The 22,219-nt window shown below is 40.8% G+C and overlaps 2 long non-coding RNA genes across 2 annotated transcripts; both read right to left on the bottom strand.

The window, feature by feature from the left end:
- Positions 1–96: 96 nt before the first annotated feature.
- LOC147755838 (uncharacterized) lies at positions 97–8,190 on the bottom strand. Its single transcript, XR_015325717.1, has 3 exons — positions 4,637–8,190; positions 2,480–3,931; positions 97–1,603 (listed from the first exon to the last, which is right to left on the bottom strand). It is a non-coding gene; the product is annotated as an uncharacterized LOC147755838 (long non-coding RNA).
- A 4,509-nt stretch (positions 8,191–12,699) lies between these two features.
- LOC147755837 (uncharacterized) lies at positions 12,700–19,844 on the bottom strand. The gene is made up of 3 exons (XR_015325716.1): positions 19,462–19,844; positions 18,203–18,391; positions 12,700–14,493 (listed from the first exon to the last, which is right to left on the bottom strand). It is a non-coding gene; the product is annotated as an uncharacterized LOC147755837 (long non-coding RNA).
- Positions 19,845–22,219: the final 2,375 nt, after the last annotated feature.

Here is a 22,219-nt window from a genome sequence, read left to right as displayed (position 1 = left end):
CCGGTGCCTAATGCCGTTTGTTTGTGCGGCTGTTGGACAATGTCGCTGAGATCGCCTTGCTTGTAGACTATCACAGAAGCAATCCAGAACCGTCTCTATCAACGAAAGTATACAGTATACAGGGCAAATCGTTTTAAATGGTGGTTGATTAGCTTTCACCGGCCGTATTCAAGTTTTGATATGATGATATTATTGTGAAGCTGCCACCTTAATGCGTAAGTCCTTATGGCTGGAACCCGCCATAACCGAGGAGAGCACAGCCTATAGAAGAAAACCTATGCAGTGGTAGTTTGCCTCTTAGTTATTACGAGATTAATTCATTGTAACCACGAGCGGTAAATTGTCAGAGCATAGCAAGTGTTTCAATTGGAAAAAAAAAAGTCATTTTCGCAGCAAACAAACAAAGCAAGCCCCGGATGAATCGGAGCTGCTGAGCAATACACTCTGTTTGCAGAAGCTGACTGGTCAATGCAGTCTCACAATAGCACTAAAGCTTGAGAAAAATCCACTTGAAAATCCTATTTTCAAGTGCGCACAAGGGGATGGCATTAACCGAACCTAGACACCTCTTTCCAATTCGTCGGTAAGTATTTCCAATTACAGAAGCAATAGTAACAACAACAGTGTTATTCAAACGCCACGGCAAGATGTAATATGTTGCCTTTATTGAAAGTCATTGGATGCATAGAAAAGCGCGCGGCGTGTTATGGCAATGCGTGATCAAGATGAGGGTCGTAAGCGTTTGTGGCCATTTGTTCTTTGTCCAAGCCACTTACTCTTCTAGATCCAACTCTCTGTCTACCCCCTTTTTCTGTTTCTAATTGTTTTACTGCTTATCCTGATCGACCAAGCACCGCGGCCTGGTACGCATAGCGTCCAACGCTATAGAAAGCTCAGTGCTCGGTTGAGATTTGCCCTCATGAAGGACGGAATGCAAATAGGCTGAGACGAGCAGGAATTAACCAGTTGCCGCTATTCAAGTCAGGCGTTACCAACAGCAGGAGAAAAAGAGAGCGCGCAAAAGCTGATTCGGTTACCTATTCAGTTTATTTATCTCATCATCGTTAATTTGACAAAATGGAAAAGGCTCCTGCCGGTCCAGTCGAGCGTGAAGGGACGCAGATATGAGGATCGTACCAGTACCACCATCAGGAATTAGAGATCGCCACAAATATGTCATCTTTTTAAAAAGTCGTTCTTTTTTTAATTTTTTTAAAAAAAACTATTACTGTCATCACCTCCACTGCTCCTACTGCCTACGCCAACCCGGTCAGCTGACCGCAGCCGCCTCTTGCTAAGCAGCAGCTGCGGTCTGTCTAGGATAGACAGTCACACGTCTTTCACGTTCGCACTGGTCCAACTTTCCAGCAGGTTCTGGTAAAGGCTGATCGATCATCCGATGAACCTCGCGAAGTCAACAAATCCACAAGTTTTAACAGCGGCAGCAGGTTTGGCGTCCATTCTGGCCGTTTCGATTCGTTGACCTTCATCGTCCTTGTCGCCGTCCACTATGAACAGAATTCTTTTTCGCTCATTTTGTTGTGTGAGGGGTCCGCATCGCGGCGGCAGCGGCAACGACGACGATGACAACATTTATAGGCAGCTGGTAAAAAATACAGAGGCAATTTTTGACAAGAAGCTTTTACTGCCATGCACACTGTGCCCCTAGCTTGCACATGCTTCATCTATTCGCTTGGTTTTAATATTACTTCAGTCGAAGTAATTGCGTCTATCTTATCTGTCTCTACGAATGGGGCAGGCGTAGCGTTTGGCAACTGTGTAAGGCAGACCTAAAAACTGTCGAGATAGCTGGGCCCGGCTGTGACCCAATGAACCACGATCAAAACTGAAATAGAGGTACATATATGCGGTACCCCCTCACGCAAGGACGGAGTAAATACAGATGCTAGCTGTTAGTTGTCTAATAATACTGACAATTTGATTGTAGTTTGAAAAAAAATTAAGAGGACTATGATCTCGTTCTGCGAGTTGGGTGGCCAGGCAAAGCTACGTAAAGCCAGAAAAAATAAAAGCGAAGCTACAGACGTCACGATCCTATAGTGAATGCAAAACAGAAAATTTACCACGTCAGCTCCACTTGCTGTTGATATGGAATCAGCATCTGTTCGGAATATCTATTTACGTATGACTGGTGGTGCCGTAAGAAAGGGCCATCTGTATCGATGACGGAAAACCTAACCGCTGACTTTGCGAGCTAGATCACGTGCAGGTCACTTTAGTACATCATTGTCGTATCGCTCGGCACTTCAAGATACTTTAACCTATTTTACGTTTCACTCTACTATGAAAATTCTCATAAAGCTGAATCTTCAATTCCGCAAACGTATTTAATTTATTTTTCTTGCGAAAATTTGCAATGTTCTACTTGATTCTAGGAGAGTGCGTTATAGATCAACGTATATGGGTAAAACTGCCTACGTCTACTTTACTGTAGCCGTAATCGCCACTTATTACTCACCGGTTCATCAACCTTCGATAATAATTAATCGTTTTCTCCCTCCACCAGTCCAAAACGTGAACCTAATGTTTAGCTGTTATTTGGACTCGCGCGGTCAATGCAAAACTGTCGGTGTGCCTGTTGTTGTCTACTTTGGTCAGCAATTCAATATCAAAGATTGATCTCATTTACATCGATCCCCAACGAGACCCTCGGTCGGATGTCCACAACATGGCGTTAACAGGCTGTTCTTTTTTTTCTCTGCGATCAGACGGAGCAGAATTTCGAAAAGAACACAGATCGGTCCCCCAGCGCAGCGTCCAAAGCGAGTGGGTGTTCGATAAAGTTTGTGTTATGTATAGATACTTTGTTTACGCCTGGATGGCGGCGCTCTGGTACTCACCCATATAATGAGTATGTGTTGGGTGGCACAGACAATCGTATTCTTATGTTGTCGTCGTTGTTGGTGAACATTGATTTTTGTATTCGGGTCGAGGCACAGGAGAATGAAGTTACTACGAACACTGTGTTTATTGCGTATGGCGGCTGTTGAACGTGAACAGCGCCCGTTTGATATCAGTTAGCGTACGAAGGCGATATTAGAGCCAAGCGGTCTCTATTATTTGTATATACATGTAGTTGATATATAAATGACTACGCCTATATAGAATCATCAGTATCGACGACATTCGGCCAATCCTACATACGCGGTCCTCTGAAAAAATTTCTACTACCATATTATTACTATAGAGAACATTGATAGGAGGATCAATGTGAGGTATGAAAATCTGAACGAACAGAATCAGGAGATGCTACGTTCGGTAGTTTATTAGAGATTCACTTTCTAATAGAGCTTTCATGTCCGAGAAGCATCGGTATAAAGTTTTTAAAAGTTCCTCTAGTGCATCCTCTGCATTATTAATGGAAATGCAAACATTAGTCACTCTGCTATCCTGACAATAAGGTCTTCCTATAAAAATTGTGATTTCAAAAGGTCTTTACGTAAAATAAGAATTTCTACAAATACTATATATAATATCAGATATAAGAAAATAATTTATACCCATGTCACAATTTATATTAGACAAGAACACATCTTTAATTTAGAATTAGTCCTAACTGCACTATAAGACATGCCCGATCTGTCTAACAATGTGAAGTTTACTAGAAATTAGGAAATGCGGAAGGCGGTTGTGCCGCTGCAACTGAGATGCTTAAACGTCAGACGCAAGCCGACACTATGGATATTTTCCAGGAAGAAAGGCACGTAGAACTATTCCAGCATAGCAGGCCGGCATCCATAGTGGCTTAACTTATTATTTATTCGTCTTACTTATCTGCCCTTAGATCGGCAGTAACTTCATCAGGATATTTAAAGCTTTCATTTGGTGAGTGCCGTCAGTTCAGCTGCGCAACTTAACTGGCTGAGCCGTTGAGAGACGCAGGGCATGGTAGAAGTCGGAAGGTACTGAACTGAAAAGAAAAAAATAAAAAAGAACAAAATTATAAGGAAAGGAAATTGTCGCCTATCAATCAAAGTTATTTGTTGGGTGAGCGCACTATAGCTGACATCAGTTCACTGTGAAGCAGTTGTATGTTTTGAGTTTCGTTTCAGGATACAGATGCTATAACGGACGTCCTTTCATATATCATGGTACTTGCGTCCTCATCTTCAGCGAGAACAGATAGATAGGAGCTTAGTCCAATGACGAACTCGGTTTGTAGTTCGTTATCTTTATCGAATCCCTATTATCATGTTAAGCGTTTCGTGCTCTATGTAGACAAAACTAGGTAATACAAAATAGGGCAGACTGTCCCTAATCAGGTTGATAATTAGCGTACTCTATCGCTGTCGCCAATCGTCGCTTTGCAGAACCGTTGAAACGCCATACAATCTGAATTAATTTTCTGTAAGAATTAAACTCTAAATCATGACAGGGTCACATGAGCCGACTATGAAACCATACTGAAAGCGATCAAGAAACCCTTCGTGGAGCGCCGATCGCTGAACTCATCGCGGCGAGTCTTACAATGAGCGTGAAAGAAAGGGAAGCACCTGATCCCCTGCTGTCATCAATTCTGTAGCTGTTTGAGTCTTACACCAATTCACCACCATATCAATACATATAAAAAGAAATCTAGGCTCCGTTACGATCAGTAGACTGGCGAACAGCTTACCATGACTGGGAGTTAATATTGCCACCGTTAAACCGGCTGAATCCTTAAAGTCTTTCGTCGATTTACTATCTGTGCATAGACTCCTTAGACAGATAACAAGTATTGTTTGTACATCGAGCGACTGTCATTGGCAGACTATAGATGGCCAGTGTATCTGCTATTCAGCATGTTCGGGCCTGGTATAACCGTTTCCTGCCCCCCTCCGATCTTGCTCTCGGCCTTTTGTAGTTTGGTGCGCGGCACGACGACAAGTAGTAAGAAGCGCTCGTCTCTGCCAGCCGTATTTTTCCTTCATCCGTTTGGTTGACCCACTGTATAGCATGGAAGCACATCATACTTCCTTGCTTCGCTCGCATACTTCTCTCCTTTTTTTCTGTTTTTATTTTACCGGTAAGACGGCCGCGCTCCTCGCTGTGCATCCGCTTATTTCCCCGTCTTTTTTCCATAATTATCAATATAAAGAAGATGATGATAGATTACGTGGACGCGTAGCACCGACTGAATTAGCGGCGGGGGTGTCAGTTCGATAATTCACTCGTAACGTGTTCCGTACCGTATACCGAGTCGAGTTGAGATCTTTGCTCACCGGGTGATCGTCGACTGAGAAATTAAAGCGGTGATAATTACGTGGCGCCACGTCGTACCGTCCGCTTGCCACAGGTTGTGTGTGAGGGTGTGGTACGACAACACGGCACGTAGCTGAGGCTTGACAGGTAGCAGTTGAAAACTGACAGCCGCTACATGTACATTTATGTAGTACGTTTAACGCTGTCACAACTGATGAAAACGGTGATTCAAATGAGAATATTACATATGTAGTGTGGTAATTCGGATCAACATATTCATTTAAAAAAAATGCCACAAGTGGTAATGGGCTTCGGGGGCACTAACAAAATTAAAAACTGAATGATAATAGTGTTACATGGTATAACATGACTTGTGTGACTAAGTTTAACTTTCCATTTCTAGTTGTTCCGCGTAAATGTTTTTTTGACTTAATCGACGCGGTAACTTCAGTGAGAATGCCTACAATAGAAAACTTGTCCAAGTTTAGCATTCTTGCTATGAACCACACCGTTTCCAATAGTCAGCTCAATAATAAGCGGAGTTCAATTGTCTCATATACGAGTAGAGCTCGCAGCTCTGATATCGATACCCTTTTTCTGCAGGCATAAAAGAAATGCAAGGCTCAATGTTTTTACTTAAGTATTCTGAGAACAAGTACCACAGCTACTCCGGCACAATTACTCTAAGCATTTCACGTATGCACTATCATTAATTCTTCAATAGTTCGAATGAAGCACAATCTTTTGATCAACATCGGATTATGGTAGTTTCTGCTTCCAGAGTGTAGCATCAACTGATTGGTATGAAGCTTCCTTCTGTCAGTGCTCCTGCTGTTGTTGACGTCAGCTGGCTGCTGATGAGCTACCAGCCTTAGTGTTCGCCCCCGCTGCGCGTATCATTCAGCTCGTTTCGCCGGCGTGCTCTGAGCTAGTGACAACGTAGTGTCCCTTGTCCTGCGCGGGGGGCCCCGAAGAAATCTTGCTTGAATGGCGGCCGCAGCACTGCCCGAGGCAGTTGATCACCAATCCCGACGTTAACGAGTAAACATCGAGACGTGCGTTGTCGCTGGTCGATTGAGGATCATCGCGAAATGTCATCAGCGTGACGCAGAGATCTGAGGGCTCGTTACCGGCCCGCGACGCTGAACTTTGCGGGATCTTTTACTGCTCGCAGATTACTGTTCGCCCTATCGAGTCAACGAAACGATAGAGCCGTGCGTTGATAGATTGCGGCCGTTCGCGATTACTAATTGGCATCGAATACTGTAAAGTGGGCACAATCATAAGAAGGCGAGTAAACAGATTTGCACAAGTCTTGTGCAAAGAGGACAAAATAAATAAATGAGTTATTTGATGGCTTGTCTTGATATTTTGTAGACTGTAGTAAACCCGACTATATACGCTAACATATCAGCGCCTACTAAAAGTAGGTTTGTGAACGATTTTAGTTACGGTCAGTGGTACATCAATATTGTATTGGTTCTAACTAAATGGTGGGCTAAATTAATCGAATAAATTAATCGAATTAATTGAATCTCATGAAAACGAATGTGAACGGGGCCGAAGACCTCAGGCTTTGTTCAAGGCCCACAGACTGATTATCTTCGCGCTTGAGCTCTATGAAATGTTCTGCAAAATTCTTCATGCTTACCATAATTCTCTGAACATGATGACATTTTTTTGCCGATTTATGCTCACAGGAAGCGAGCAGGTATATTCGCCACGAAACCGATGCAACCCACCAAGTGTTAATGGCGTTACGGACATAATTCATCACAGTGCTATCTCAGTTTATTAATAAGCGCTACGTTGGAAATAGGTTAAAGGCAATATGGCAATCTTTTTTTGGCAAAGGAACGCTTTTCTATAAAAAAAAAAATATAGATCTTAACAAGCCCTAATCAGATGAGGAAGAATATACACAGTGTTAGGCTGAACTTCAATCGCCTCTAGTCTTCTCTTAATGCACAGCGGAGTTTCTACTGCTCTACGTGTTCCTCTAATTTACAAGTGTCCGTATTTCTTTTCTATCTAATTTTAGACTAACTAGAATTATTATTATTATTATGACAACCCCGTATGCAATAGTAAGACTGCGTTGACATAAAAATAGTTCGGGTTCGACGTTCAGAATTACGTTAACATTGTATTTGAATGAAGCCGAACGACGTTTGATGAAGATGTCACTCTAAGCATCTGTTTAGGTTCAATATATATACATAGACCTCGAACAAAACGACGGTGTACGTACAATTTTCGAAGATGAAATGGGCAATAATCTGTATAGAAACGCGACCAATAGAAGAGGATAAAATGCCTTAGCAATGATAGCCGTCTGCGTATACGAAGCCTTCGTTATTCGCACTTATCTGTCATTGGCGTGCCATCATCTATATCCGTATTTACATATTAGTGCAATAAATGAATTCCGCTGGCCGCCTATATTGCTATTTTTTTTTTTTGGGCGTCAATGAAATTTTCGCCGTAACAGTTAGGCTACTGCGACGACATGCTTTGGCGCCACTGAGGCAACATTGCAGACGACGTGGTTTTTTAAAAACCGCCCGCACTGCATAAAACAAATAGAGCAGGCCCGCTAGCTCATTGGGTTGGAAAATGTATCCCGATGAACTTGCCATTGTTAGGGCTGCTTTTCCTGCCCTGCTATGTTTCAGATTAGTTACTATTGCTACCCAAAAAAACTTGGTTGAAAATTCCATTATTCCCACGGAAACCTTCGTTGGGATGATATTATTCGACAATCTGTTTAGCAGCGTCGTTTGAAACTAAATACAACGGTAAATTGCTGATAATGTCGACTTGGTATAGCTTTACGAATAACGTGGCAAAGATTTAGAAAAAAAAAAAAATAGTGAAAGCTCTTTGTGCACAGCATTGGTGAAGTAGCCCAGTCCAAAAAGCATAGGATTGTACTCAAACACTACTAAATGATATGATAAAGATTGAAGTATGCGTTCATATTTATTCGAGGTTCGAATAAATTTTATGTACGCTTCTTTTATGTACAGTTATATGTACCATAGCATTGCCTATCGATGTATCAGGCATCATTTAGTTGCACACACTAACCGAAAATTCTATTAAGGATCAAATCATTCCAGATGGCCTTTTATATGGGTTATTATACTTTCTATATATATATATATATATATATCTTTGTCGCTGTGAGGGTATATATATCATATTGGACACCAGTTTCCTGAATAGAAACGATAAGATTACACTGCGATTATTTAATATATATGTACTGACGCAATACACTCATCCGTGTGTCCGTTATTGGCACCTAAGATACTGGGAGTGATTTCATCGTGGCCAGTTAAGGCAAGCGGCTTGAAGGCCTTATCGTTACGTTATAATGTCGATAGGACTTTGTCGCCTTATTGCACATTGATTGTTGCCGCTAATCTCGATGAGACCCCACGCGTCCGGCTCTGTGGCTCCTTCATTTTTGGCGTTTCTCCTCCTCCTCCTCCTCGCGTTTTTTGGCGACCCACGCATAATGCGCCGCAGAAAATATAACTATTGCAACGGCAATACGTCAAAATGGACTACATAGAATACAAGAAGACCATAGAAAAAAAGTGGTATATCCAATCGTTATGATAGAAGGCGTTTCTTACTGAAAAGGCTGTGCACAGCCTATTTTTGGCCTAATAAAACGGAGAGAGAATTTAACTGTACAAAGTTATTTGAAACAATATGCTTATTCGCTAACTAATAGGCCACCTAATTAGCACATTAATCTCGATTTATTCATACTTGTTGTGTATTTATAGAGATACGGTCCATTGGGAGGGCATTTGTGCATGCGTCATCAAGCCTTATAAAGGAAACTGAACTTATTATAATATATATCATCATATATGGGTATCGGCAAACAATGGTGCTCGCTGTAACACATTGTGATAGTACATCTCATCGAAACAACAACCTGTTGTCTTAACATTGAATCCTAAACAAATGCTGATCTCAAGTGATCTTTTGTTTTCATTTTCTAGTGAATTTATTACTGACTGATAGAAAGATGGTTACTTACGACTAGAGTGGCTTTACAAGCTCAGTTCGGTCAAAGTGACTATGGCCTGTATTGGCACTTTCTGACAGCCGTTACGTACAATTAGTATTGAATTGGTAAAACGTAAAGGTGAGAATATTAGGTGAAGCCGCTCTCAGTGAAGTAGTTACACGAAACTATAATAATCAATTTGTTATAGCACTGATTGGCAGGACGAAATCGTGGCAGGCTGATCTAGCAGTAAAATCGATAGCTTCAATTAAGCTGGAAAAATGCTTGCATGCGAATCCCGGTAGGGCTTAGCAATGATTTTAAATTTAAACTACAAGATTGCTACGTTCAAATCGACCGCGTGTCCCAGTCACATAAGCAACACCAGATTACGGGTTTTCAGTTACCGGACCGTTCAAAGAGCGAAGTTGGCGGCCCACTTGTGAATCCCACCGAGCGAATGTGGAGCGCTTGCTATCAAATGTGTATACTTTTACCTAACGAGACCATGCTGTATTTATGAAAATTACCTCGTAAAGATGCTTCGATCGACACGTTCGCCAAGCGCAAATGTCATTCTTAGTCTTGCTAAATAATCCATAGCTAATGTAAGAAAGACTTGATTACGGATAAGATTTGCCGACCCGATGTATATAGAAGTGTACAGATGAGTAGATGGCTTCGTAGGATGGTTATAGCAAGTACTAAAACGTCACATGAGCAGCTCGACTCTGAGTTATTGGAAGACTTGTATTTTTCTGACGGCATTGGCGGGAGGTATCTTGACCGAACTTGAACTTCCTGTATATGTATATTTAGCTTCATATGTATATTTAGCAACGATACGCAGTTTGCCGGGTGCGGGTCCTGACAATAACAAATAAATTCAGTTACACATTGGTTTAGTTTTCCCATTTGAAGAAGATTGCTTTTTTGTTACAGGGCTGGGCTGACAAATTAAGCTAATGAGCCAGCCAACATCAAATGAGAGTTATCTTTCACAATTTATCATTAGCCTTGAGTTTCCGACGGCTGTGGCCCCTTCGACGTCGTACGCTTAAATCTATTCCACTATATAGTAATATAGCTAGTTATAGAAACTTATTGACGAGTTTGTCCCACAAATTATCTATCATTGCTAACCAAGATATATATATATATATATATATATGGTATGAAACTTGGTTGCCGGTACAAGTCAGGTCTAGTTAAGAACTTTTCAGTAACATCAATTCACATGTGTCGTATAGGAATAGACTTGCAAACAACCCACTGCTTCAAGTTTCAACATTGCCCATACATTATCCCATTTAGCTAAACTTTGTCGAGATGAAAATCTCAACCATTTTTTGCCCCGATTACTGTGGAAAGGATCGGCCGCATCGCTACACTATCAAATTGTGCCCACCTAGATAGAAAAATTTACCAATATCTGCTTCTGCCGGAGCAAGTTGTCACTATAATAATAATAATAATAGCGAAGATGAAATGGCGAAATCAAAAAAGAGATATTCGTCTTCGCTGGGTCGCCGTAGCTGGGCCCAAATCGTTTTGTACCCAAACAGCTAGAAGCAATTCGTTGTTGTGGACTGCACCCACTTCGATGTCTGCATGTACACAGACGCTGTGAGAGCGGAAAAATGCATTTCTCCCTTGGACTACTATTAGCTAACTGGGATCCTCAGTGGTGAATTAAAGGTGAACGAAGTGCTAGAATCAGTGCGCGCCCAATTATCTTCATGCGATCATTACTTTGTTTATTGAGTTGTATTTATTGTAAAGTCTTTATCTCTTTAGTAGTCCATTTTTCTCGCGTCCGAAGAACCGACGAAAAGGAATTATCCAGTTTTTGCTCCTAACGAGTTCACAGGCGCAACATTAAATAGCTTATGTTTTTCCTATGTACTCGTTTCAAACATACGAACGTCAGGTGCTGCGTTATCGCCGAGAGGGGCATTTCTGAAGAGATATGTGAAAAGTTTGGCCGCAACAATTATGATCTACCGGCGAGTGTACAGCAGGGGCAATATTCAACACAGGGTATGAAACAAGCGTGATCTGTCATGGTGTTGTTGTTGAGTTGGTACAACGACACGATTTTCCGCGCTATTGCGCACGAAGTATTTCTTCTACCGAGTTTCCATTCACAGTCGCACAAAAATCTGTGTAATTCTGATGTACTATAAATATATCTTGCACCCAAGTTATTACTGTTTTCCTTCCTTAACTTATTCCTGTTTAGAAATATGTCGTAAAATAAGTCAGAGATGAAACGACGGCATTCTTTCGTTTGCTCTAATCAGAATCGTATCGGATCTTGTTGACATTTAAAATGAACTAACATTGTGTTTAGCTTACTGCGTTTCCTCGTGGCTGGCGCTAATAGTTAGGCATTTTCTTTTGCATCAACTTGCGGCGGTGATTGTCAGCTAAATACCCCTTCCCCAACCGTTACCCCCATCAGACTGCTCCGAGCCGACGTATGGCATAATTTTTAATTCTGCTGGCGTCGCCAACAGAACTAACGACGAAGCTTTAATAATAGACTTTTTTGTGCGTAAAAAAGGCAGCGGCCTCGACAGAGTTAACCCTGTTATGTTAGCCTGAGCATATAAAGTGAAGCACGTTTTGGCAAACCGCATAAAAAAGTAGGTTAAACTAAAAACTCGTTCCCTTTCCACACACAAAATAAGCAAATTCGATTATATAGCAGACGAAAAACAAGGCCAACAAACATCAACTAGAGCCATTTACGAAATACTCAGAGAGTCACCGAATCGAATCTCAGTAACTCTGATAAATCTATGCTTTCCACCTTCGCCGACCTGCTAGTAGCCCAACTCACTCATGGTTTACGTTTCGGCGCCGCGAAATTGGGTATCACGTAATCGACCCAATATTTACATATAACAGTAACAAGAAATCTGTTGAATTTGTTAGACGAGCGACCTTAAGTGTACATTGTTTTTCAACCCATATATATTATACTGTACACAAGGCATATATATATATAGTTGTTAGTATGGCGCATGAAAGCTTTGCTAAACATAGATCGGTTCAGCATGTTCGCAGTTGTTCCTAAATGGTTTTCATGTTTAGCAGAACACGAAAGACGCTTAGATGCAATTATACAATGCATCTTGTGTGCAATTCGCTTAACCCGACGCGAGAGCTCATCAGGGAGCGGGTCGTGTGGTTATTAGTGTTCTAATGGCTTTCAACTTTGACAACTTCTTAAATCACTCGTATCTCTACGGCTTGACTTAATTAATCCAAGTTCATATTATGTTTTACGTTTAAAGAACCGTTAATGAGAAAAACCACACAAACAAACGTACCTCGCAACCCATTTCGGGAGACGATTCATGGCTGCACATCGCCTTGCGGATATGCATACGATGCAGCATCGCTTTCATGCCCCTGTACACGCATACCCCTAAGCACTTATCTATATATATATATATATATATATATATATATATATATATATATATATATATATAGTTCTGATAGATCCTGTCTCTCAGTGTCGATAGCGTTACAGGCTTCTGTTTACGCGGTCATCTTTCTTCTTTTTGCATCTGTAGAATTATTATCATTATTATTACGCTTTTGTGTTGCTGCTATTATCGGGTCCATTATTATGTAATTCGCAAGCAAAGTACCAGTACGGTTCGACCATTTGGTTGGTGCCTCGAGCCGATGAGGGATCGGCCTTCGTTGATTTTTCGGCCGACAGAAGACTGATTCGACGTTGCTGTAGTCTTCTGACGGCACCGCAACGCCATTAATCGTGACGTATGGTAGATATTGAAGCACCACACGGATACGAGCTCTGCTTCTACGCAGTATTACATAGAACTAGACAAAGAAGACAACAATTATTTACGAAGTACTATCACAGAACGAGCATATTGAAAAAACTATTCGGGTACAGCGGTAAATACATTCTCGTATCGATAGGGCTCATAGAGACAAAAAATAAATTTGCTGAAAAAGTGTTATTTCCCGCCGGTTTGACTTCGGAACGGGGCAAAGGGAGCGCGCATTCGCTCGTAGAAAAGACACAGATACAATGACAATGCGAGGGATTTGGTGATAGAATCAACCAGATAAAGCAGCGAATCAAAATACAAATGTCACCATATATTTAGCCTATACGATTGGCGAAAACATACAAATTAGGGCAAAGTTAATTTAAAGCTATTCGGCAATTATAAGACAGTAAGTACCCGAGTGTAATTGTCCCGTAGTTTTAACAAAAATAAAGATTTGCTCATGTGATGATAATCACGTAAAGTTGAGCCGTCCTCATAGATTTTCTATTATCTACTCTAAAACGTTACCTGTTAACGAGGTAACGTTCTATATCAATAGCGTTTTTCAACTTATTACGGAGGGACGGACCGAATCAATCAGTGTTGTTTTATTACCTTCGAATATTTTTTGACTAATCATATATATCTATATATATATCCATATATATTAGAAATGTTTATTGTGGTTTGTTTCTAATAAACACTGTGTCGAAACAAAAACAATAGATATTTCAACGGAATCTCTTACACATATTAGAAGTATCATTTCTGATGGTCATGTTTGTTCGGTATAGCCATACTCGTCGCGATTCAGGATATAAACCACTAATAAATTAATTTTAAAACAGTGCTTCTGTACGAATAATGTTTACTGATAATCGTGCTTCAAGCAGTATTGGTACATAGAAGCTTATTCAAGTGTACTTCAAATATGTGATACACAAAATGTTTCAACGGAGCTAAATTTTAAGTTGATAATAGGTCAGAGGTCTCGTAAATTCAAAATGGACAAAAAAATTCTAAAGACCAAAAAAAAACTAATTGTTTAAACTTATCTGGATTGAAACAATTGATATCCTTCTCTTCAAAGCCAGCGCTAGTTTCTGTGTAAAAAAAAAAAAAACCCAAATATGTTAAAAATGGCCATTTAATCCATTCTCGTGAATTTGCTGGCCCTTTAAATCTAAATCTTAGTAATGATCTTCTACTTTGCTTCATGAAAATCTTCATCGATACTTTCGCGATACGGGACCAACCGTCGATTTTATCTGCGGTTTGTCTCGTATGAACTCATTGTAACATCGCTTATTTCATTTTGGTTTCGAAATGTTAGCTTAATGTACCGAGTTTGCTGTTTTATCCTAAAAGAATTGCCCTACTTTTGGTTCCAGGAGCAGCGGAGAGACACACGCTCGCTACGGCAAACAGCCCATCGAAGTTTGCCTGAAATTGAATGCAATTCATAACTGAAATACATCATCTTAATTTTATTATAGAGCTGAAGTTATTAATTAACAAATGTTCCTAAGCGTTTAGTAAGTCCTGCTGGCAGGCGAAGGCGTGACGTGCAATTAACCTTGTTGTTCGTCCTTCGATGACGCATTTCTATTATAGTTGCTATTATTGATTGGACGTTCACTCAAGTTCTTTCTAATTTTGGTAAAACTTGACCCTATTATACTTACCCTGATCGGTTTTTTTTAGTCCTTTTTCGTCTAATTCCCTATGATTCTCCACAGTTGTTCTTACTTAGAATCCCGCACCGGTTAAGTACATTGACGTAGAAACGCCACATACATTAGTTATGTACAAAACGATCACATTAAGACACTGGGCATGTTTGACGCCAAACTTTATTGCGTTATTATTAAGATGCAGGACAATTTTACAGAAACTACCAGGTTCGTGAACCGAGCGTTGCACAGTTCCACAACTAATATGGCGTTATGCTATATCTGTTAGTACTATCAGCAGTGAAGTGTAGTTGATCGAGAACTTGTCTAATATTTCAATGGCTCACACTCCAGTTGCAAATGCTTTTTTGAAGATTTATCGATAAAGACTTCAAAGAAGACAACGAAAAGAGTATATCGTACCTCTCTGCCCAGTGTCGCTGTAGAACAGTAGAAACAGGCGAATATAACGAGACCTTCTCACAACTGGAATTTAGTTCTATGAAAATGCTTGGCATTCGTTTAAATGAGGTCCTGTTGTTTACATCAGGTAGGAGGGCCGAAGCCATTAGTCATGGCCTCCGTGCCATCGGTTGTTGAATAGGGGTATATAAAGGACCGCATAAAGCCATAGCCTCAATAAGATGGCACTATTGTATTTATTTTGCACGAGAGCGATAACAACATTTTAATTCTTATTTAGATTCGGCCATTAATCGACGTGGTAACTTACTTGGCTAAACCAGTGGCTGAAAAGAGTAGGACTGGCTACTTGAAATCCCGTTAGCACCACATTTTGCACAACTTACGCAGGTAAAAAAAGAGTTATTTATACTAGCATATAACTTGAAGTTACTTTGTGCGTGCATCTGCTATTGTACCTTGTCGACCAATCACAATTCAGGCATATTCTATAACATGAACGTATTCGTCAAAATATGCGAGCGTGAGGGGTTCTCTAAATTCGTGGAACTATTAGTATCTGTTAACATTCTGTTCATGACAGATGAGCTCGTATCATTGTTGAGAGGCATGAAAGACATGATACATGTAACTCGGCATTTACTAAATTCGACTCGCGGCGGGCTCACGATGTAGTGACCATTTTTTGCCGCAAACGTTATGCTCTGTCACAGAAATTAATTTTGCAACCAGGCATTAAGATTCTGACGTTTGTCGTATAGAAGGTCGTTTATCTTCATAGTGAAATATCCGCACACGAAGTAGACCCTAAAGCAAGATATTTTTTATTATATCATAAAATACCTATTATAAGCAGGGATTGAATGTTTCCGAGCGTTGCGGATAAGACTGCGCTTGCTTATACCAGGTAACCATTTTCTGCGTTAACTAATACGCCGTGACTCGGCAGGTGGCTCTTCGCATACACGTTGACACAAGCCCTTTTCAGAAGCGCTGTCCCAAGTTGTAACCAAATTAAAGTTCTAACAACATTTATGCAGTTATAATAACAGGACGGTAACAATACATAGTTTTGAGTATCCCTTGAAAAATGAGAGCAAAAACAGACGATTAGATGATCCTACTTGAAGCTGTCATATCGGTTCTCTGTCATCTAAATTTCGTTTTCCATAGGTAAAGTGTTTTTCGAACCTTCACACAGTGTTTCAATGGCAAGGTGATACCCACTGGTGACGGGTCGTGGTTCATCATGCCCAAAAGTCCCCGTTGTTTGCTCTGTGATGGGGCCCATCATTTGTGTAATGGTGTACAAGGCGCTTTGAATGTGCAAACGAATTGTACAGCTGGTGAGACGCTAACGAAAAGCTCGAAACAATGATGTATGATGTAAATCTGGCTATTTTATGACTCAAGAGCGATCTTTTCGTTAAATCGACGCCAGACACACGGTGGTTGCCAGTTTACAAATATCCGATACCTCGGCATCGAGTACGGCTTCCAGCTGGAAGACGTATACATTTCAGTAAATTGTCAACCCTAGTTACATACTGAGAGCTTTCTATAGATGAATGAAGTGCATGTTCACTTCAGTGTTGTAGTAAGTAATCTCCTTTAAAAGACAAGTCGTAATTGAACGAACGATAGGAAAAATTCACTGCGATAAGGCCAAACCCACCAACGAATTAATATAATTACAATGAGCATCAGGAATGCCGTTACCGTTGTGGAATACAAACGCTTTATCAGTGCGCTTCCTCGTAGAAATCTATGTACTGGACGAGAAGATTCACCATCGTATAGGGATTTCGGCGTTTTACGAGCGCTAGACCGTTTATGGCAGCGGCAAAGTGCGAATACAGTCAAGAGGTGACAAAGTAGCTTCTACTCTGAACATACAGAATCTATATGGGAATATTTCGGAGAATAGATTAGCATCGACGGACTAGACGGGCAAAAACAGACCCAACGGAATTTGGCTGGCAGCTGCCCTAGCGTACATCGAATGGCTCGTGTACCCTTCTAATAAGGCAATATGCTTCTCGTTGCCTGAACTCCTTGAATTTGACGATTGGAGCTTTTTGGAAAAAATACTTTGATTCGTAATGGCAAGAAAACCGCACAGGCTTGTACGTGTTTAGTCGGTGACTGCATTGTTTTTACTATGTTTTTAGATCTCCGGCTATCGACCTGCTGCTGACAGTCTGAGAATTTTGAGTTAGTAGGTTAGCGTCAGTAAAGAATGACAGGTATTTAACTTAGTTGAGAAAAAAAAAAGGCTAGCTTACTCAGCTAGCGATGCTCCATAGCAAATGCAGTTTGGCCAGAAGCAGGTAAATGAATCACTTTTTACTCGAAGTTACACATGGCGAAGACGGTAACCCCGCGTAAGAATCACGTGGCCTTTTTGTAGGCACAGGAAACTAGCGTGCTCGAGCTGATGTTTATTAGTAAGCCAGAAATCCTAAGTGGAAGACCTCTATAGACAATTCTTTTCGGTCTCAGTTTTCTGTGTCCGCTAGACTGTGGAATACACTAACGTTGAATATCGGGGCTGAAATCGTCGATAATGCTTCCATACAGAAGTCGCTGGCCCAGTGTCCGGACACCCGAAACAGCCAAAAGATCGTAACTTTATCGTAACTTGAAGCAGTTAAAGACTTAAAGATCAAGTTACGTTGCGTTCGGCTGTTATGTAGTGTAACAACTATGTAATGAAGAAACATAACGTACGTCAACTGATAGAAGATTGTAGAAGTTTTCAGTAAATTCACAATAATGCTAAATTAATGTGAGGTTTATTTCTTATTATTAGTTAAGTAAATGGCAGCTGAAGTCAAATCTAATCAATTATTATAGGTTTCCATATCACTGTCATATTACGTTGCAATTATATACATATATAAACTGACGCGAGAGGTGTCCAAGTGTTATAATAGTAACGAAATTAATAACAGGCCTAGTATTAACAGAATAGCCGTAGTAATGGCATCGCCTAATAACAGCAGCGGTTCGGTACGTTATAATTAAACAAAGCAACATGCAATGGCCGAACTCACCGTTGTTGCGTGCGGTCCCTGTGCAACAGTGATGAGCAGACGGGTGAAGTAAAAAGAAGAAGGGAGACGTCCTGTTGTCCTTCCTGGGCTTTCTCTTTTGGCTCGCTCTTACCGAGAAAACATGCACCTTCCCGCCTTGTCCCCTCCGCCTGGATTTTCAGTTGCTTTCTTTTTATTGTTAACACACATCTAATAGAACAAAGCAACAATTACACAATTAATGCCAACGTTCATATAGCAAATCAGGGCAACATCGCAGAGGATATTCTTCTGTTTCTGCGTCATCCGGTAGAAAGAAAATATCATGCGAGATAAAACAACATTGGCAAAAAAGACAATGGAACTACGATATTTATATAGTAGTTCCGTTGTGTGTGCGTGTACAGGGTGTTTAGAAAGTCGCTTGGGCCTACGGGAGATTCACTCAGTTACAAGAGCCTGTTTTTTTGCTACAGTTTAAAACACTGAAAGAAAACACTTATCAGAGAGACGAAATCCTAGTAATAATAAAAGTATGCACGAAAATAGGCGCCGTCAGAAATAGACGATAGAAATAGAAAACAACGATTTAAAGGGCATGATCATGTCAGAATACGTGAACGGTGTAATTCGCCCAATAAGTTCAATAAGTGGACAGCGTAAAAATAACGTGAACGTACACGATTTTAATTTGGTTATGAAGGAAGCGGCAAATCGCTAGATTGGCCTAATCAATTAGCTAGCGTTAATCGCTAAAGAGTAGCGTATGTAAAGCTTTGCCGATGGACCCTAACGTCGTACGGGCATGGCATAGACCCATTCGATTAGCAACCTCAACGCCCATACAGCCTACAGAGAAATGGGTTACTCACTCACGGGAGCTTATCCGGAAGTACACTGCAATCTAACAGACTCGAACCTATATACTGCGGCTTTCTACTACTGCGGCGGTCTAGCGATTTGTAGCAGTAACAGCGACAAAAAAGCAGAAAAGTACCGGAACGAAACGGTAGATGCGTCTTGATCTTAGTTACCGTTGCTATCGCGTAGCTTAAGCTCCTATAAATATACTTTCGCTATAGATTAGGAAGATTCGAGAAGAGGCAGAAGATATTTAACGGTAACGATCACTAATTAGTTAATGAAGAATTATGCTACAGACAAACGGCTAACTGACGCCTATTATTATTATTATTATTACTATTTTTATAATTACCGTCAACTAGGCTTCGTTAATGAAGCGCTCATCAGTAAATACTGAAATGATTAAGGTCAGTTACCACAAATGAAGATTTTTGATCCATTGTTGACCATCAGATACTTGAATCAGAATCGGTCGAACTGAAACTACAACACAAGTAAGGCTCCATATCCGACTATCACACACAGTTAAAAAGAGTACAGATCATTTTACCGTGTACTAATCATACGTGGGTTTTTTCGGGGGAAGAAATTCAAATGCAGCTACCTCGCCGCGTCGTCACCCCTGCCTGTCCGGCCCGGAAACAAAGAGTTGCGGATGCCGGCCATCAAAACACGAACTTCGGGACGGTTTGGTTGGCAGACTGCCGAAATGCTGAAACTTGCGCGGCTTACTTTGATTCTGTACAGGACAAATTTTACTGGCAAAAGGCTCAAATAGCCAAGTGATAAGGCGGCCAGCTTCAACAGCTGAGATTAGAAATTCAACAAAATTAAAAGCTTGGGCAGTCAAAATTATTAATAGTGATGATTGCGAAAGCACTCATCTTCAGAAGAGGTTGCAACACTGCTCGACAAAAATGATTCTAGCAGCACGATCAGCGTACGATAAAAACAAAGTGCCTATTCTAACGATGCTCAGTGCAGTAGCTGAGAGAGACACTCGCTTAAATTCTTGTTTAAAATATATGAAAAAAATCATTTGTACGGGGTAGATTGTCCTTGACGGGATACATTACGGGTGTAAGCAGCTGCCGGTTATTACCTCATTTAAAAAACTTTAACAAAAACATAAGGTATCTGTTAATCGATATTATTCTAGAAGAGTTCGCTTCCGCGCAGGTGATCGTGGACAAGTCGATTTTATTGAGCGTTCTATGGTCTTTGCAAAGACTTTTTACGTTACTATTACCACTAACAGAATTACTAACAAGAAAAAATTCGGGACATTTCAGCGTCCTTAACAGCTGAAAAGCAAGTCGGCCATCGAGCGGTTGGAGTCATATAAACTGACTGAATGTTGGCTTAGTAGTTGGCTATGTGATTTAGTACACGCAACTCTTTGCCTTCTCCCAACCCCAGTCAAAGAACCCCCCACAAATTCGTTTTACCTTCGCATTGAGTGGATATGCAATGTTGTCTGTGGGATTTTACCCTAAGCCTCCAATCTAGTTTGTATTTTCTTGACGACTGTTTTACGCATTCCCTAACGACCAAGCCTCTATATAGAGAATTTGTTTAATAATTTTGGCTGTTATTTGAGTTTTTTCGTACAACAGTCGATCCTGTGTACTAACCGAAGTTAGGATCAGTTGAAGGATTGTCATAGACGCTTCATGTATTCCACGTATATGAACCACTTTCCTTATATATGTGGCCTGAACGTTCCCCAATGTTTAATCATCATTCCTCACCGACAGAAGCCAACTATGAACGCATAATGTTCCCATTTAGAACGCCATTGTTACGTGGGCAATGGCTACTTTTAGCTGCGTCAGCACCCAAAAGCTAAGTTAGGAAGAAAGCGAAAAATAAAAAACGGGAAGTTTTGTTTGCCCCTGTTTAAGCAGACTAATAATATACTTGTTTATTTGTTCAAAATACAGTGTGCGTATTTACTGCACTAGCTAATGCTAACTGGAAAACACATCAATAGACGAAAATGTAGTTATGGAATATTATCGATCAGCAGGAAGAAGCCTATTTAAATGACGCAGGGACAGAAAGGATGGAAGACAGCCTAAATGACGATGCTCGTTGTTAATAGCTGACGCCGTTGATGCTGATACCGATTTTAATTGTTTTTTTTTAGTTATAATAGCTAACCAGTATGTCTCGAGTCATGAAAGCCGGGTGGGGGGTGGGGGCGGGGGTGTCCACCATCTATTGCGTGACATCGTCTCTTTTCATGCGGGGATACAGAAATGCATGTGAGGCTCGCCAGCTTTTAGTCTGTGCGATGTTATTTCTCCAACGTTTTGAACGGTCTATTACGTACTGAGACGCTAAAGATGGTAGCTTCGCCGTTGGACTATTACTACGTAAAGAACAATGACAATAAGAACACATCTTTGCTGCAACGCTTGTTGGTGCGACAAGTGCCGTTGTTGTACGTACCATAGCACTCATGCATTCGGCTCGCCTGATGGACTGGCGTGCCACCATCACCAATGAAGGCTTTTATTAGACGGCGACAATCGGGAACTTGTGTCTAGAATCACTCGTCGTTCATAGTAGTTTACTGCTATGTTATCGGTGATAGACAATGGCTGGGCGGCGACTCGGATTTCTAATTGTCTGACATTGGTGTCAGCCGGTATTTTATAGTGGTAACGTGGTCTTGTAGCGCTCGTGGGCTTGATACTCCAACGCAAACACACATACACGTATAAACGCACGTTTTTCTGCGCCGCGTAATAGATTTTGATAAAGGGGCAAAGGGAATAGCAGAATGAAAAGCGGTTGCAGACACACGACTTCTTAGCGTAACACGAAATCCTTTGACGAGGACGGAAGGTAACAAATGCCTCACTGTCGTTTTTTATTATTATTGTTGTTATTATTAGAACTATGTTAACATTACAGTTTCATACATAAACGTACATGTATAATGTTACATTACTTGCGATAGTCCAGAACGTGGGATTTTCTTTTTAATGTGTGACGTTTTCCTAAGGCCTGACCCTACTACAAAGTTAGAAAAAGAAATATCTACATATACGCAATACTGAAGTTCAATCTGTTGACTCTTAGGTAACTTTAATAGTTATCCACATCGGTCTAGTTTAAGAAAGAGATAAAGGCCACGTATATTCAAGAGCAAACCTGCAATTTGTA

This window comes from Varroa destructor, unplaced genomic scaffold, assembly GCF_002443255.2.
Source record: "Varroa destructor unplaced genomic scaffold, Vdes_3.0 BEIS01000004.1, whole genome shotgun sequence".
Lineage (NCBI taxonomy): Eukaryota > Metazoa > Arthropoda > Arachnida > Mesostigmata > Varroidae > Varroa > Varroa destructor.
This window is presented reverse-complemented; position numbering and strand designations above follow the sequence as displayed.